This window comes from Talpa occidentalis, unplaced genomic scaffold (genome assembly GCF_014898055.3).
Source record: "Talpa occidentalis isolate TD23 unplaced genomic scaffold, MPIMG_talOcc4v2.1 talOcc4.3, whole genome shotgun sequence".
Classification (NCBI taxonomy): Eukaryota; Metazoa; Chordata; class Mammalia; order Eulipotyphla; family Talpidae; genus Talpa; species Talpa occidentalis.
Genome location: NW_023603184.1, coordinates 44,700,406 through 44,718,997, shown reverse-complemented (window position 1 = coordinate 44,718,997; position 18,592 = coordinate 44,700,406). Strand labels below are relative to the sequence as shown.

The window sequence follows — 18,592 nt, the reverse complement described above, 5'->3', positions numbered from 1 at the left end:
ATCTCTGGATCTCACCTTAGCTACATAACGGGGGATGGGTGTAAGTCTCCAGACAGAAAGAGGGCCTTGGCGTATTTAGAAAGAGCAACATGGTCAAAGGCAGGTGTTCGCAGAATGAGGTAGCTCAGAAGGGCTGCAATGTAGGATGAGCAGCAGAATTTAGGCTGTGAAGGGCAGTAGGTAGGAGGAGTAGGATTGAGGGGCAAAAGGACTTCCGATGGTCTGAATTCTAGGTCCCCAGGAGTTCTGCTTTAGGCAAACCAAGTGTCCAATGGATGAATTTGTTCCTCTCTGAACAACTCTTTGAGACAAACAATGACAGGCTGGCTGGGCCGAAAGCCATGATGTTCCTCAGAAAACTTCTTCGTTCAGACCTCCGAACGAAGGTCACCGTGCCTCTGCTTGGGATTCAGACTCACAGGAGAGACTAAAGGGAATAATATGTGCACTTACTAGGTGCCAGGCAGAACGTCTGCGCACTATCTCATTTAGTCCTTCTGAAGCTCGGGGAACACAATTTCTTTTCCCAAAAGGTGTCATAGGTGGATGGCTGCAGAACTGAAGGCACCCGGCCCCTTCTCAGACAGCTGCTTGAGGTGAAGGAGAATGGAGACTTCTTCAAGTAGCTGCTCATCATGGATTTCCCCCCAACCCACCCATGGCTCCTCCCTTGTTTTCCAACAAATGCAAATCCACCTAGGCCAGGCTGGCCCACACTACCTATACTGAGCCTCATTGTCAGCCTTCTTAGAATTCTCTGGACAGTTCACCTTGTATTACACAGTACCTCCTACCTGCCGTTTTCAGTGCTTATCAGTGTGAAGTGTTCTTGGGCTGTGAGAAGCTCTAAGGAACAAGGACTCCAGACGCAAAGCCTTTGTTTCCCCTAGGGAGCAGCACAGGCTTTGCTTAAAAAAAAAAAAAAAAAAAAAAAAAAAAAAAAAGTAAAACCGGTACATATGCTTTATAATTGATTAGATTTTTGTAGAAATTAATAGAGTTGGAGATTAAAAAAAGGAGTAAAATCTAAATTTGGAAAATTTTGCACTCTTAAGAAAACAATAATTCTGAAAGCAGAATTTGGAATAACAGTGTTAACATCTATTACACACTCAATGGGGAGCCTGCACCGTATGCCCTGCATGCGATAATTCATCTACACCTCATGACAAAGTCTGGGCCAGTTATTTCTCCCATTTTCCAACTTGTCTGGGCTACATTTACCCAAGGCTAGAAGCTACTAAGAGACAGTGCAGGCAATTGAATCCAGGTACTAAGGCTCCAGAACTTACCCTCCCACTGCATGGATATGTTGCTAGATTATCTACTTGTTTCAATCACCCCGATGTCCTGAACTTGGATTACTCTGGATAATGAAGTCTTAGAAAGAATGGGCTCTTATACTAAAGAAAAATATACCCCACACTTATTTGGGTAAAACCCTGGAGGTGAAAGTGCCCTTCAAGTAAGTCATCTGGATGGACTGGCTAAGTGAGGACATAGAAAAGGAATCCAGTTGGTCTCCCGGAGGTTCCTGGACTATCTCCAACGGACACTTTCCAGTTCTTTCTTTTTGACCTCTGTAGCATTACGTTTTTTTTTTTTTCTAAATCAAGAACATATGTACGCCATTTAAAAGTCAAACAAATTGGAGTCAAATGGGGGGGTTGCAATTGTATGGGAAATATAAAAATAAAATTTATTATTAAAAAAAATAAAAATAAATAAAAATAAAAAAAAAAAAAGTCAAACACACACTGAAAAGCTTACAATGAAAGATAGTGGCCCTTTGCCACCCTCCGCCATCTATGTACCCCATCCCCAGACTCATTCTCTTTTGACTCTTCTAGAATTTACTTCAATATTTCTAAATAATGTGCTGATACAGCTACTTTTAACATATATTTGAGGCTATTACTTCTCTTATTTCCTGTTTATGCCTTCTATACATTCTCTACTACTTCTGACCAGTATAATCTCCCGAGAAAGCATAATTTTTTGCATAAGTTCTTGTGTTCCTATTGATGAATTAACTTCTATGACGTCACAGAACTAAAATCCCTCTGAAATAGAATTTTTCACTGACCAGCACACCAGGTGATCGTCTGGTCTGCTGTTTTCTTTCTTTTTGTCTGGAGAGCTCTCCCCGGAGCTCTTGGCCCTGGTGCACTCTGTTCTGTTTGTTTGCCAGGCTTGCTATGCCTCCATCATTCTGGGGCTATCCCTCCCTCTTCTCATTTATTGAACACCTTGTTTCCTGGCCCCTCTTCTTGTTTTGGTGGAATGCATTGTCCAGTAGCTTTCTGAGAAAAGGTGAATGGAAATTAGGATATTAGGACCTTGCATGGTTGTAAATATCTTTGTTCCACCTTTACATTTGATGGATAATTTGTCTGTATGATAGCAAGGAGAAACCTCAGGGTCTTGCTGCTACTGCCTACCTATTAAACAGACTTCGAATCCATCTGTGGTTTCATCTCTGGTCCCACCCTTGCCCTCTGCTGTATCTGGAGCTTGTGGCAGAGGTGTTCCAGGTGTTCCAGGAGATCATCACAAAATCTCCATTTAGCTCTCTCCTTGCTGCCAGCGCAACCCATTTTCTGTCCCCCAAACGTCTAGTAACATCTCTTGATAGCAATTGTCACATATTCTTTTTGCCCCAAGAGGTTTATTCCTCATTTGCTTTAAGTCACTGTTCGTGTGATGATGGGCTCCAGGAAGGAGAAAAAATATGCATTCAACCACAAGTTCCTCTCAGTAGCATTTGGCATAATTTCCCAGTTGCTCTTTCCTGAAGGTCTCTTCCCTCAGCTTTAAAAGCAGCACAATTTTCTAATGTTTTTGTTACTGTACTCACGCTCACACATCTTTTCCTTTTCCACTAAGTGGGGCTTGTTCTCAGGCAGCTGTGGTAAACCCTCCTCCTCCCCTTTTGCCACTCACCTCACTTTCCCTATTCGATTATTTGAGGTCTCAGTTTAGTTGCCATGTCCTGAAAATAAGCCTTCCCTGACCCCAGACCAATTAGGTTATTAGCTCCCTTTGTCAAGTGCTCCCCAAGACCCACCTTTCCCTTCATAACTCATCCCAGTCACATTACTGCTGAATGTCCCTCTCCTGGCAGACTGTGTGACCTCGGGTCAGGCTCCTGTCACCTAAGCAGACAGGGCAAACAGGTGAAACAGGAAGAAAAACATCCAGGATGAATGCAGGGTTGCAGGGAGAGACGAATGGCTGGATCCAGCCAAGAGATGGATGAGCTTAAACCCAGACTTGACCACTATTGTGGTCTAGTGTATGACTTCGGACACGTAAAGGAGTCTTCAGAACAGAGCCTCAACTTCAGAACCTCAGCCACTGCTTCTACTAGATATAGTAATCCCAGTACCACCCTACGTCACTGAGTAGTAACCACCGAAAAATCTGTATTTGCTCAGTAAGCTTAAAGTCCTATGTGACCTGAGGAATTATCACTGTCGTGGTAAAGTCTGCTGCATGGAAAATCTTTGTCCACTTTGGGTCTGAGGGATGCAGGCAATAGAATGGCAGCCCCAGGCCTCCAAATCTCAGGACACTTTATAATGTTTCTTTCTTAAAGCGAATCCCACAAACCTTCTCAGGTACCCTCAGTACTGGTCATTGGGGGCTGAAAGACCACCTTGGGTCTTGTTTTTCACCTCCAGTGAAGCTGACTTAGAAAGCATGGTATGCCTTCATGGTAAAGGGCATTAACTTAATGCATACTTTAAAAAAAAAAAATGAAAACAAAAAATATTTAAAATATTTGTGTACACACAGGTGTATAACAGAGAACTAAAGAAACATACATGTCCACAGTGCCCCAAGACACCTAAGAAATTGTTCTGACAGCAGACTTTGATCAACTCAGATCCTTTACTCGTCCTTTACATTTATCCACTTATCACTTAAGCCAACTGGGGTGAGGAGGACAGTTAGAGAAAACCACAGTCCCACCAGTTAGCACTGAAGCATGGTGTTAGGATCAGATTTGACGCCCGGTCTCACAAACACCCTGACTGATACCCTCTAAATGTCGTTTTGGTTTCCAGGGCAGGAAGTGGGCAGATGGAAACAGCACTGGTCTCAGAAGTGACAGACTTGAGCTGAAGTTCAAATTCTGCCTCTAACTATTAGATCAGGCAAATCAAATTGTTATTAATAAGTGTATCCATAATGGAAACAAAACATATCTTATCTACTTCTGGGGTTTAAAATGATAAGCATTTGCTCATGTCTTATGTTCTTCATAATAACTATTTTAATGGGGCCTCACTGGTGGTGCAGTGGTTGAGTGCTGCGCTGCGAAGCTGTCTACAGCCTCTGCAGCGCCAGTTCGATTCCCTGCTGGCCAGGGTGAACCCCACATGGTGCAGCAGACCTCTCCTGCCTTGCCTGCTGCTCCCCTCAGTAGTGTCTTCGGTCTGTCTGCCTGTTCTGCTCCCTGCTCTGGCTCTGGTGAATTTTCTCACCCTCCCGCGCTTCTGACTGTACCCCTGTTCTTGTGTAAAATAAAGAAATAAATCTTAAAAAAATAACTATTTTAATGGCTGCATAATATTCATTAAGAGGATATTCCAGAATTTGCTTATATGAGTATGCTTTCTTATTATTAGACATTGGATTGTTTCCAAGTTTTCACAATCATAGGGAATGCTGAGATAAGCAAGTGGCTTTTTCTAGGTATTGGTTTATTTCTTTAAGAAAGACTCTCAGAAGTTGAAAATATGAACATTTTTATGATTTAATAAAAAATGCCAAATTGCTTTCCCAAAGGGTTGTACTGATTTACAATGTAGCTAGTAATATATGTGGGTACAGTTTCACTGCAGTCCCTTTGGGGTTGGGTATTAACTTGGGGGAGTGGTTTGTAATTTATTAGGTCCAAAAAAAGATACAAGATTATTTTAATTTGCATTTTTTAGATTAGTAATAAGACTAAACATATTTCATGTATGTTTATAGCATACTATATATTTTTGGAAGTCTTACAACACATGAGCTTTAGCCATTTATTTATTAGATCATAATGCTATTTTTAAGAGCATGTGCATTTAAAAAATATAGATATTAACTCTTGGTTTCTCATATTAACTGCAAGTATTTTCCCAGTCTTCTCTCTGTGATAAGTCATGTAAGACATACGGAAGATTTATGTTTTTATGCAAACTGATTTTCCTTTGTAATTCCATCAATGACTTTTAAGCTTTAAAAGTCCTTCTTTAAGCCAGAAATTAGTGAAATCTGGGTTTTACTGTCTTCTGATTTGATTTTAAAATATTTAACTCTTTCATGCACCTGGAACTTACTGTGCAATGCAGTATGAGGGGAAGTCTCAATCAGAGAGTGAAAACTCAAAAGTCCTCCAGGGACCAGGCAGGTGAGTTAAGGAAGTAAAGCAGCCCAGGTACAGGAAGAAGTGATGAGGTAGAGACTGGGGAGTTCTAGAGTCTTCAAAGTGGCTTGTTCTTGCAATAATTTTGGTCTTCTAACTTTTAGGAGGTCATAAACCTAAAGTTTTATAGGAAATCATCCAATTTTTGAGTATGCACTATTGCAGGCTAGTAACCATCTCTGCCTTGGGCCTCCTCTCTCTGAATGACACTCTGCAGCCTCTGTTTTAAGCTGATACTACTCTAGGTCATAACACTATTTCTTAGGAATAATAATAAATTCATAAACTCTCCATTAATTTGCCAATTTTCCTTTTTCAAATCTTACATTTTTACATATTGTTGGTAATATTTCTAGGCAATTGTTTTCCTAACCTCCTTGATTCCTACTGTCTTTTATTATAGATTTGTGATATTTTAGTATCTTTAAAGATGTGTAACCTTTCGCTATTCATCTTTCTGGAATTTTTTCCCTACTTTCATCTGTTTATTATTCCGGATGAAGTCTTAAAACCATTTGATCAAATCTCTTAAATTCCCTTTGGGATTCTGTTTGGCAGTCATTCAAATAGACATGTTTACACTATTTCACCTTCTCATCTAGGAACATGTTAAATTTCCTAATTATTCATGTCCTGTTTTACAGCACTCAATAAAATTTTGTAGTTTTTGTTACACAGGTCACATATAGTACTCATTAAGATGATATTTTAATTTTTATTGATTTTTTGGACTGGGACAGTGTTCATTATATTTCATAACTGGTTATTTTAACTATATGGGAAATCTATTGACTTTCAAAAAGCTATCTTGTAACTCAGTTACAAGTTCTGAATTCTTATTAAGTAAAAAATCTTTTTCGATGAATGTTTCTGTGTTCTCAGGGAGGACAAACACATTCTTCACAAATGATAACTTTGTCTCAGCCTCTCATTTCTGTTTCTTGTCTTACATTGGCCTAAGCTTCTAAAACGATGCTAGCTAATAGACACTCTCTTATTCATTAGTAATTTTAAAAGCAATTTGTTTAATATTTAACCAGAAGCATTGGATTTTGACTAGAAATCAATGTTCTTTGTTATGCCAAGTAACTTCTTGCTCTTTAGTTTTCAATACTGTTATGACCTGCTATCGTCATCAAAGATAATTTAATCACTTACTGAACACAAAAGACAGCGCTTAGCACAATGAATTGAGAAAGTGTTGGAAACTCAGAAAGTAAGTTTAAATTCTAGCTGGGTTTAAATCCTAGCTCTGACTCTGTGGGAACTTGAATACAATCTCCTGCCTCATTTTGAAAATCGGGATCATAACTAACAGCACAAGCTGTCAGTGAGAATTAAATGAATGAGAATTAAAATGAGTTCATGTAAATAAATTGTGGGGAGTGCTGTCCTTGGCACCTAGAAGAAGTCCAACAGATTTCACTTTCCTCCTCAAGCACTTGAAAGAAAAAGATAAGTGTGGTACAAACAATTTCCCCAAAGCAAGCTAAGGAATAGAAAAAGAAATTGTTTGAGGAAACACAAACTGCGTTTGTGAAAAATACTACCCTAGTCTTCCTGCTTTAGTGCAAGGAGCTTTTTCTCACCTTTTCAAAATATACAGCCTATCCTGCACTCTTGCAAGGAGTCTTTTGGCCTATGACACAAATGAAATAAAAAATCAGGCTGACATGTAATATGAACCAGGAATGAAACAAACTGCACTTCTATTAGCCCTAACATGAGTGCTGCTCAGATAAAGGCATGAACAAGCAGCTACTCAAACTAAAACCAGATGTTCAGTGGTTTCTGGCTTACAATTTTTTATAACTCTTCATAGAACACTCAGAGTCCTGTCATGTCAACAGAAGGTGATCTGCTCTGCTTAAAAAGCAAGAATCTGCCCAAATCTCTTTTAGAGTTGTGATCACTAAACTTTTGCTTGATTGTAAAGAAAAAGGAGCTCTTTTAGCAAATAGAGAGTCTTTGGTATAAATTGGCCCAGAGACGTGCCAAAGACTGTCAAGCACTGTGCTGTCCTCTTGGCAGAGCCTAAACTTTTACATATTGCATTCTAGAGGGGTGCCAGGGACCTGGGTCCTGTCTTTGGAAGGGGAGAGGCAGGAAAGCTGTTGCAGAAAGGACATCGTTTCTGGAGTCAGAGTGTCCTAGACTCAGATTCCAGTTCAGCCCTTTCTTAGGTGACTGTGGTCATTTCTCTGAAACTTGTTGCTTCACCTACATAAAAGATAGTAATTTTGCTCCTGCTTCCCTGGGACTGTTATAAAATTTAAGTTAGGTAATACATGTGTAATACTTAGCACATTCCAGGACCCTGTCTGCACTGAAACTACTAGTGATTACTATTGTCCACAACAATGACACACACACACTTCCACAGCACTCCTTACACGGCCAGCGTCGTTCTCAGTATTGGACACAGATGAATTCACTTTACCCTTATAATTACTCCCATGAGGTAGGTACTAATATCATCACCACATTTCAGATAAGGAAACTGAGGCACTGATGGATTATCTATCGTGACCCAGGTCACACTGTTAAGCAGCAGGCCATCTGGCTTCAGATCTGCTCTAACTACTAAGCCACATTACCCCTCTCTTTACTGTTATATTACACGATATAATTGATTTGATTCAGTGTTGCCTTGAGGCTGCCTTTCTGTGGAAGGGAACACACACAGGCTCTAAAGGGCTCACTCAGTAAGGCAATCCATTTCTAGAAATCACTGATGGACCCTGAGGTCAGTGCAGACCCCGTCCTGTGCCCCACTCCCCTCCTCCCTCCCTCCCACCTTCAAGCTTAACTTCGGATTCTCATCTTCCAGCCTCTCCGGGCACACAGGAAGAGGCGTTTCTCCTCCTTCCCTAGGTCCAGTCCTTCTGCAACTGCTCTCCATCCCTTCTCTCACCTCCTCTCATCAATAACCTTCCCTCTCCCCTGGGCCTCCATCTTCCCCCCTGGTCCCTTTCCACAGCTGACAACATGTTCAACATGCTCCCCCCACCTTCTGTAAACCTTTCCTTGAACCTGCCTCCTCCTCAGATTACTCCTATCTCTCTCCTCCCCTGCTCTGTCTAGAAGGAATTGTTCCTACTCTACGCCTCTCACTCACTCCTGAACTTGGGGTGACCCTGTTTCCGCCTGCAACAGGAGGTGGAAACTGCTCTGTCAGAAGTTGCCAATGACCTTCCAATGACCAATTCCAGCAGCTTCTTTGTGATCAGTTCCCTAACTTTTTTCTCAGGCCAGTCTATGGATCTCTCCCCATGCCCACCCACTGAACCTTGGGGCTCCCTCCTCAGTTCTCCTTAGCACTCCACCCTCCCCCTTGTCTCCTCTCACATCTACACTGCCAGGCCCTTAATCTGTGCCTCCAGATCAGAGCTAGACCCCCATCAACACTTATATATGCACCTGCTCCCTGGTAACTGCCAACAACTAACACCCGCTTGGAAATCCCATCAGCAGTTCAAATCTAACGTGAACTTACTATGTCCCATCCTCCTTCCTTGGCAGACTCACCTCCCTTCCTGATTTCCTGACTTACAATAGCACCACCCACCCATCCTCCAAGGCTGAAACTTCCCCCTTTTTCCTTCAGCTGAAATATGTAAGTGGTCAAGAAAACCTGTTTATCATGTCCTGGAAGACGTCCTTCCTTTATACAAAAGTGGTGGTGCTGGTCCCGATTCATGCCCCCTCATCTCACCCAACCCTACCTGTTACGAAAAGAGATTTGAATTGGTCTCTGCATTTGTCTGCACCTCTGCCAATGAGATTCATCCAAGACCCGGATCATGCTGCATCTTTGCTCCCCATAGTCTTCAAAACCAGACTTCGTAGCTGGTCTCCAAGGTCCTTCTCAGGTTGCCCTAACTTCATTTTTTGGCTCTTCTCCAGGCACCATCCCCTTCATGTCCTCTTCCCTCCCCCAGGCCCATGGACACACCTGGCTCTCTCATCCAGGGACTCAGATGGGAAAGAACAGGGAGAGAAAAGCATGGGTATTGGAGGCAGACAGATCTGCATTTAAATTCCAGTTCCCTCACTGCTTGGGTGTGGAACTTTTGCCTGCTCATGTAAACACCCAGAACTCCATTCTGCTGGGGGAAGGAGGGAGGAGAACTACTGTGTAAGCCTGTAGTAAACAGGATCTTAAACAGTTTATGTAAAATATCTAAGATAATGCTTAGCTGTATTAAGTTTGACATATACTGTTTAGATATAGTTAGATAGATACTGTTTGGATAAATGGTTGCTATTAATATTATTAGTTTTTCCAAGTAGTTTCAGAGATGCAGGGAGGAGTTTTTAAAGACTGACTGATAAGAACCAAAAGCAGAATGGAGAGTTGTCTTAGCATCAGGGGGCATCCTTGATCACTGACCTTTTCACTGAGTGCTCACCATGGGCCCTTTGGTGAGGGCCTGCCATGTCAAGTCCTGTGCCAGTAGGATGGATACAAAAGACCTGGCGTTGTGTCCTTGTGAGAGCCACTGTGCCAGCCCCAACTACCTACCACTGATGCCAAGTCCTGCAGACTTGGGTCAAGATGATCCCGAGAGTGTGACAGAACAGGGGGCCATATACTGAACATGTCCCGCGTGGCAGTGGTGACGTAAAGAGAAAGCAGTCACGTCAGTATGTGAGCAGTCCCAGAGTTGTTGTTCCACAACACAAGAGCCAGCGGGTAAGAGGGGTGTGAGAAATTGCCTTAATCGATAGTGCAAGAACTATCTGAAAATAAAAATTTAACCAGCAGTTATAAAGTTAAATCATCACTGACAAAATATCTTCTTTGGGAAAGTCCACCCGAATGGGGATGGGGATGGGGTTCCCTCAGCAGGAGGGAGCACAGGTCAGGATGTTTTCAGAACAAGGCAGACAGGTCCCCTGCAGCGGCCGATGGCTGGCATGTTGCCTGTACGTGGTGAGCTGAGGAGCAACAATGGCTAAGCCCCGTCTATCTGTTGTGATGATTCTCTGAGTGTGAGAGTGTAGGGTGGACATGATGTCATCACACTCTAGCAACCTGGCCACTGAGGCACAGGAGAAAGAGCATGGGCTTTGGGTTGCTAACCTGGTGCTGCATTTTCCTGCTTATGAAATCTTGGCAAATAGCATTAGATTTCTGAGCTACAGTGTCTTTATCTGTAACAGGGAAATACACAGTCTAACTTCCAGGTTGCTTAGAACTAAGCAAAAATCCCCCAGGACGAGGACTGGTGGAGAATCAGAGCTCAACCAACAGATGTGACTATGATCCTGGCTCTGCCACTTGGTGGCTGTGTGACTCTGGACCAGTCATGAGACTTTTTTGCCAAGACGCAATGGTCTTATGTTCCAAAATGTAAGATTTAAATAAATAAAAGGTGTGCAAGGACTTCTTGCATTATGTATTTCAAGGTGACAAAAACATAGGTCAAAAGTGAAATAGATACTCCAGCAACGAGTGGAGGAAGATGGCTGAAATGCTGAACTGGGAGAGTCTTAAAACATCTGGACTCTTTCTAGGGAACTTCCCCCCAACCAGTCTCCCACATCCCTCCCCCCAGCTCTCTGACTTTCAGTCTCCCTTGCCAGCTGCAGGCTCCATTCACCCCTAAAACTGACCATTCCTTAACCCTTTTCCTGTTTTAATCTTCTTCCTTAGGAAACATCTTAACACTGGGTGTTTGTTAATAATCTCCAGGGGGCAGTAGAGAGCTCACACCTGTATATTTCCATTTTAAGGCCTCCATCCTGGCCTAGGCCAGCCTGAGTCCCTACCTCCACCACAGCCAGAGCCTCCTAACTGATGGCCCTACATCTGGAGAAACTTTCAAGCACATAAATCAGATTAAGTCACTCTAGCTCAGAGTTCTACAGTGGCTTCCCATTTCCCTTAGGATAAATTAAAAAATAAAACAAAGCTCTTCCCATGTCATGTCAAAGCTCTGTACAGCTGGCTCCTGGCACCTCTCCAGCCTTACCAGATGTCACAAGGCTCTTTGATCCCCATACCCATGAAATGAGCATCTTAACAGTCCCAGCTCCTGCCTATCTCAGGGCCTTTGCATATGCTCTTCTCTGCCTGGGATACTTTCTCCAAACCTTCATTGAAACAACTCCTGTTCCTACTCCTTCCAAAGCAATCTAAATGAGATCTACTATTCATTTCTCTAGAAAACTCTCTTCCTTTCTTTACTATGAATGAATATTGACCATGATATATTTATGTATCTATTTGATGTTTGTATTTCTGTTAGGGGGAAAAGGCAGTCCCAAAGCAAATTCCATACAGGCTTTGTGGACTCCACCCCCACCCCAGGTCAAAGCCAAAGACACTGGGAACTCCAAATCCCATCACCACCAAAGGGAAGGTGGCGGACTTTGGTTAACCGCTGGGCGAATGGGAAAGTATCAAGGAAGGGTGGAGCTGAGCAGGAAGAGGAGAAGCTGCAGAAGAGACTGAGGAAGGAAGGAAGCAGGATGGAGCCAGGAGACCTGCAGGAGGCGCATGGAGCCTAGAGACACGTGAAGAAACTGTGCTTGTCTTTTGGTCGTGGACTGGGTGACACAGATGTGGGTGAGACCCGTGGAGAGGTGACCATGGCAGCTTTTATCTTGATGTTGATTTTGCTCTTTTCCTTCCGGGCTTGTCTGGTTGTTTCTGACTCTTTTCTGTGGGTCCCCACTGGAAGATGCTTTAGACTTGTGGCAGGCTTTGGGGCCTTGCTCTGGGCCGATCCCATATGGATGGAGTTTTACCCACGAGGGGACGGGTAACTTTGGGTGCTTCACTTAGAAACTAGACTCTTTGCCTTACCTGTATTGTTTCCTAGTTTTATTAAAGTTCCTTCCCATTAAAGTCTCCTATGTTTTGTGTTGATGCGGCGGATGGCAGAACCCACTTAGAATAGACAGGTTTGCGGGGTTTGGGCTGCCCCTCTCCCTGTCCTATAACATTTCGACTTCAGAACCAATTTCAAAATGTCTTCAGCATGACTATAAATTCCACGAGGGCAGGTATATTTTATACACCATTGACACTGATGGCTACTTAGATCGTGGCATGGAAAAGGCAATTAGTAACATTGGTTCAATGAACAAATGAGCACAGTGTCCAGAGTGGCCACAATCCCTCAGCACCTGCTCCTCCTTCTGCCCTCTTTAAAGCATACAAGGGATTTTGAGGCTTAATTAAAAAGTCATTGGTTCCTTGGGTCCTGTAAAGAGACTGAAGCAAGTCTGTGTCCTCTCTCTGTTATATGGACCACTTCTTTTTCTCAGCCTCACTTGGCCTAACTCACTACCCCAGGAGAACCTTAAAGGCAAGCACCTTGTGTGCCTCACGGCTGTACCTAAATTCCCAGACCAGGGGCTGGCACCAAGGAAGACGCTTCTCAGTGGGCACTTGTTGAGTCAAATAGATGCAACGAAGACTGTGGCAGACACAATAGCCCCATACCGATGAGAGAGAAAATAAAAATTTAACCAGCAGTTATAAAGTTAAACCAGAATAGCCCAGTTAGGAGGTTATTCTCTCCTCCATCCTGAGAGAACCCTAATTTTGTTTAGACTTCCTGCCAATTTTTTGCCTACTTTTGCCAAAATGGCAAGCTAAAATCATTTCCTCAGTCTTCCTTATAGCTCTGAGTGTCCCAGTGATACAGCTCTGCCATAGATAAGTAAGCTGAGGAGTTTGGGGAAAATTTTGCTTCCCCGCATACCTCCCCCTTTTTTTTTTTAAAGATTTATTTATTTATACAAGAACTGGGGTACAGGCCAGAGGTATGGGAGAGTGAGAGGATTCACCAGAGACAGAGCGGGGAACAGAACAGGCAGACTGATGAAATACACTGCTGAGGGGAGCAGCGGGTGAGACAGGAGAGGTCTGCAGTGCCATGTGGGTAGCTCCCTGCCCAGCTGGGAATAGAACCCGCACTGTAGAAGCTGCGGACAGCTTCACAGCGCTGTGCTCAACCTGCTGCTTCTCCCCTTTCTTTCTGAGATGCAGCCCTTTTTATCCTGGGGGTGTGAAGGCCATTTTAGGAACACAAGGGGCAAGCAAGAAAACACCAGAGTGAGGATGCAGAGCACAGAGGTAGGAGCCTGTGGTCCTGAACTGAATTGAATCAGCCCTGGACAGAAACACACTGCCCTGCAAGTATGCGTAACACCAAATCCCACGTAATTTGTACACTGAACACATTTCTAACTATTTCCACGGAGAGATAAACTTTATTGCTTGGTACCTGCTGTGTCCTTGAGCTACATTTTTTTTTTCTGTCCTCGAGGTCCCAGGTCCCAGAGACTTTAGAAGTTTCTGTAGCCCAAGAAGGATTTCAGGGGCAGTGGGGGGACTGGAGGGGGATGGTGTGAGGCTGGCGGGCAAGAGCGTTGCCCTAAGGTTGGCCTCCAGTCTGCGGACACACACTGATATTTCCTAGGTCTCTTCCACTCAGCAGAGCTTTGGCCCTATCTGTCTCCAATGTGCTGACTTGAGCACTCCTTGGCCTGCAATTCCATTCTGCTTAGACCAGATTGCTCTGAATAAATCACTGCTCTCAGAGAGAGGTGAATTCACAAGGCACTTTTCCAAAGAAGTGTTTCCAGGAGAAATTTCACAAAGTGCTGCCAATGTCATTTACAAGAAAGTTAATTGATTACTGAGAGACCTTGATTCCATATCTTGTAATTCAAAAGAAGGGATGTGGGAAGTCAGGGGAAGGGGCTTATGAAAAACTGAAAAGTCATTCTTCAATCACTTTTGTTATTTTCTTCTTTGAAGTAGTGCAGGATTTTACACAAATTACTGTATATAATGTCAGAGATTTTTCCCTTCAGATCTTTGCAAATGCGCTCAGGGGCTAATGAACAGTCATCTTTCCCACTCAGTGCAAGAGGCATATAGAAATAGCACTGTCCAGAGGTCTTTGGAAAGTCATGAAGGTCTCAGTTGTGATGACTTTGAGAGATAGAAGCTTATGTGAAAGTGTCTGGACACAACTTGGAAAAAAGTGGAGTGAGTTGGGGGGAAAGTGAATGGAAACACCACTAGTACACTCTTGTCCTTCCTGGCTCATGCTTTTCCTCTCTATTCTTCCCCCTCATGAAATCATCACAAAGCTCAATCTCAGTAGCCTCCTCTAATTACCTAAATTAATGGGTTCTTGCTCTGAGCCCCACAAAAATTAGCATTTGGGCTGTAATCATATTATGACTAAGCTTGAAAGCCCACGCAATGGCAGAACTGCTGTCTCCTTCTAGGCAGCTCTTACTTCCTGCCCACCTCCCCTGTGCTTGCGCTGTTCCTACCACCTGGGACGAACTCCTGCACACCCATCCCATTTCCTTCTTTACATGTGAAAATTCTAGCTGAAGGTATGATCAAAGGTCCCTTTACCCAGAGAGTCCTCCCTGACCCATCCAGTGGGACAAGCCCTGCTTTCCTCCATCCTCATGGAGCTGGGATGGTGATGCCATGAGTGACCTTTCTTTCTCTTTTCCTTGGATTTGAGTCACTTCTGTGTAAATTCTTTTTTTTTTTTTTAAGATTTATTTATCTATTTATACAAGCACTGGATACAGTCAGAAGTGCGGGAGGGTGAGAGAATTCACCAGAGCCAGAGCGGGGAACAGAACAGGCAGACTGACGAAGTACGCTGCTGAGGGGAGCAGCGGGCAGCAGGAGAGGTCTGCGTGCCATGTGGGACCCTCACCTGGTGGCCGGCGATCGAGCTGGTGCTGCAGAGGCTGCGGCAGCTTCGCAACCCAGTGCTCAACCACGGTGCCACAAGGGGAGGCCCACTTCTGTGTAAATTCTTAAATTCCTTAATCTACACCATGGGCTACTTTTGCCAGAAACCCTGTCAGACCTTTTCTGTATCTCTAATTCAGAAAAGAGTAGGAAGGTAATGTTTGTTGAATAAAGAAGGAAAGAAAGGAAAGAGCGAGTATAAAATCTGTTTCTAGTTCCTGGACATAGAACAGGTAAATTTGTAGCAGCTGTCTGGACATGAGCAAAAGAACTCTTCTCTTTACTTAGCACGGATGTCCTCAAACCAGGGCACATTTGTCATAAAAATTCCCATGGTCTATGTTTTCTAACAGTAATTCTTATTTCTTTCCTCTGAGTTTCTATACCCACTCTGGGGAACCTCTATTATTTTCCAACGTGGTTCACATTGCCACAATGACAGACAGATTGATTTCTCTTTCTATGCTTTAGCATCAACCAAAATTAACAGATAAGATGGTATGTAGAGACCTAAAAAACTGCAACACTGACTTGTTAGGTCTTAAAGTTGCAAGCAATGTATATGAAGGTGTTCTTGTTTTTAAAGTCTTGGATCTTGTGATCTTTTTCTTGGGCTTTTTAATGACTTTCTGGAGATGCCCAGACTGGATCCCCAGCCTCTGACTAGACTGCTGTCTCCAGGTGAGCTGGAGGGCCTCAACGTTGCCTGGCCTCACCTTCTGTCCAGCCCTGGATCCCACCAGATGCCCAGATCCAGGCCCTGATCAGCCTCGGGGTGAACTCCCAGCATGATACCAAGTTCCATGAGGTCCCAGTTGCTGTGCTCACCAACTAGTAAGTACAGAACACAGGGAGAGGAGGACTCTCACACAAGGAAAGCCTCAAGCACACAGGGACAAACTGAAAGCAAACCATGGGGAGAAAGAGAAATACAAATGGCCAAGAAAGACCCCAGAGGAACAATACACCACAAATACACTTGGAATATACTTGAAATACACAAATATACTTTTCCAGATGAAAATTCTGGAAAAAGCCAAGGAAGTAGAATAAGCCAAATGGATAATGAATCAGTGAGTTTAAGGATGGAAAGGGGGTAAGAGTCAAAACAGAAAAAAAAGAGATACAAAGGAAAAAGAAATGAAGAGACACTTTGAGACTTATCCGATACTCTCAGGAAATATCTAAGAATCATAGGCATCCCAGAAAGAGAAGAAAGAAGGTTAAAGAGGGAAATGAAAATACAAATATAGGAAGTCAAAGGAACACCAAATTACCTAAGCGTAAATGGGATCTACAGCAAGACATACATTAGTAAAACTTCCAAGAGTCCAAGACAAAGAAAAAATAATGAAGTTGATGAGAGGGAACAAGAGAGAACCTGTAAAGTAACCTGGATTAGACCAACATCAGTCTTCTTTGAAGAAACACAATGGGCAAGAAGAAAATGGAATGACATATTAAAAAAAACCCAAAAAACTCGAAGATAAAAATTACCATCCAAGAAACCTCTACCCTGAAAAGTTATCCTTCAGGATGAGGGAGGAATAAAGGTTTTTTTCAGACAAACAGACTCTTAGGAAGTTTGCAAACACCACCCCACCCTCCAAGAAATATTTAAAAGAAGCCTTAGTATTTAAACCAAAGAGGTATAAATGCAAAAAGTCCCCAAACAAACAAATATAGAACCACATAACTAAGGGCAAAACAGCAGTAGTGAACTTTCACATATCATCAATCACTCTCAATGTGAATGGACTGAACTCACTAATAAAAAGAAACAGTATCAAGTTGGATCAGGAAACAGAATCCAAACTTCTGCTGTCTCCAGGAAATAAACCTACACTCCAAGGATAAACAAAGCCTGAAAGTAAAAGGGTGGAAAACAATTCTGCAAACAAATGGCACCCAAAGAAAGACAGGGACAGCCATACTTATATCAGATAAAATAGACTTCTAACTTACAAAGGTAATAAGAGACAAGGGAAACTATATAATGATTAAGGGAACAATACAATAGGAAGACACAGTACTCACCAATATATACTTACTAAAGGAAGAGACACCAAAATATATTAGACAATTACCATTAAATCTGAAAACTGACATTGGAGAAAATACATATGTGGTTGTTGATTTTGACATACTACTCTCACCAATGGACAGATCGATGAGACAGAAAATAAGTAAGGACACAATTGTCCTAAACAAAGCACCAGATCATATGAGCTTAATAGATACGTATAGAGCACTGTACCCTCCAAAAGCTGAATACACATTTTTCTTCAAGTGCACATAGGTCATTCTCCAGGACTGACCACATACTGGATCACAAGGTAAGTATTAAAAAAATTATGAGAACTGAAATTACACTAAGTATCTTCTCTGACCATAAGGGTATCAAACCAGAAATCAAGCATAAGAAGAAAAGAATTCTCTAATATATAGAGACTGCACAACACACTACTGAAGGACCTCTAGGTTAATAAAGAAATCAAAGAAATAAAAAATAGCTTGAAATAAATCATAATCAGGACACAATCCTCCAAAACTTATGAAACACAGCAAGATCAATATTAAGAAGGCAATATATTGTAATACAAGCCCACATAAAGAAATTAAAAAATGAGCACAAATTAACAACTGTGTGTCTTATCTCAAGGAACTTAAAAAAGCACACAAAAAATCTAAAAGTCAGTAGAAGGAAGGAAATAATAAAAAATCAGAGCGTAACTAAACAAAGTAGAACTCAAAAAGACAGTTCAAAAGATCAATGAAACCAAAAGCTGGTTCTCTGAAAAAAACAAAATATATAAATATATAAGAAAAAGAGGGCAAAGCCTCAAAGAGAATCATAAACAAGAGCAGAAATGATAACAGATTTTACAGAAATTCAGAGGGATAATCATAGGTTACTATGAACATTTATATGTAAACAAATTTGACAACCTACATGAGATGGACAGTCTTAGAATTATGCAATCATCTAAGACTGAATAGGGAAGAAACAGAAATTGTAAACAAACCAATGACAAGCAAGGAAATTGAAACAGTAATCAAAACTATCCCCGAAAAACAAAAGTCCAGGACATACCAGATGGTTTCACAAGTGAGTTCTACCAAACTTTCAAAGATAAAATAATTCCTATCATGCTCAGATGCTTTCAAAAAACTGAGCAAAGGAATACTTCCAAATACATTTTATGAAGCCAACATTACTTTAATCCCCAACCAAAGATAGCACAAAGAAAGAAATCTACAGATCAATCTCCCTAATGAACACAGATACAAAATCCTCAGCAAAATCTTAGTAAAAGGAATCCAACAATGGATTAAAAGGATCATACATCTTAAACAAGTGGGATTTATATCAGGAACACAAGGATGGTTCAACACTCAAAAGTCAATCAACGTAATTCACCATGTCAACA

General features: G+C 42.2%; 1 protein-coding gene across 1 annotated transcript in view; it reads right to left on the bottom strand.

The window, feature by feature from the left end:
• LOC119255050 (teneurin-4-like) overlaps positions 1-18,592 on the bottom strand; it is a 62,215-nt gene that overhangs the window by 27,168 nt on the left and 16,455 nt on the right. The window lies entirely within an intron of this gene.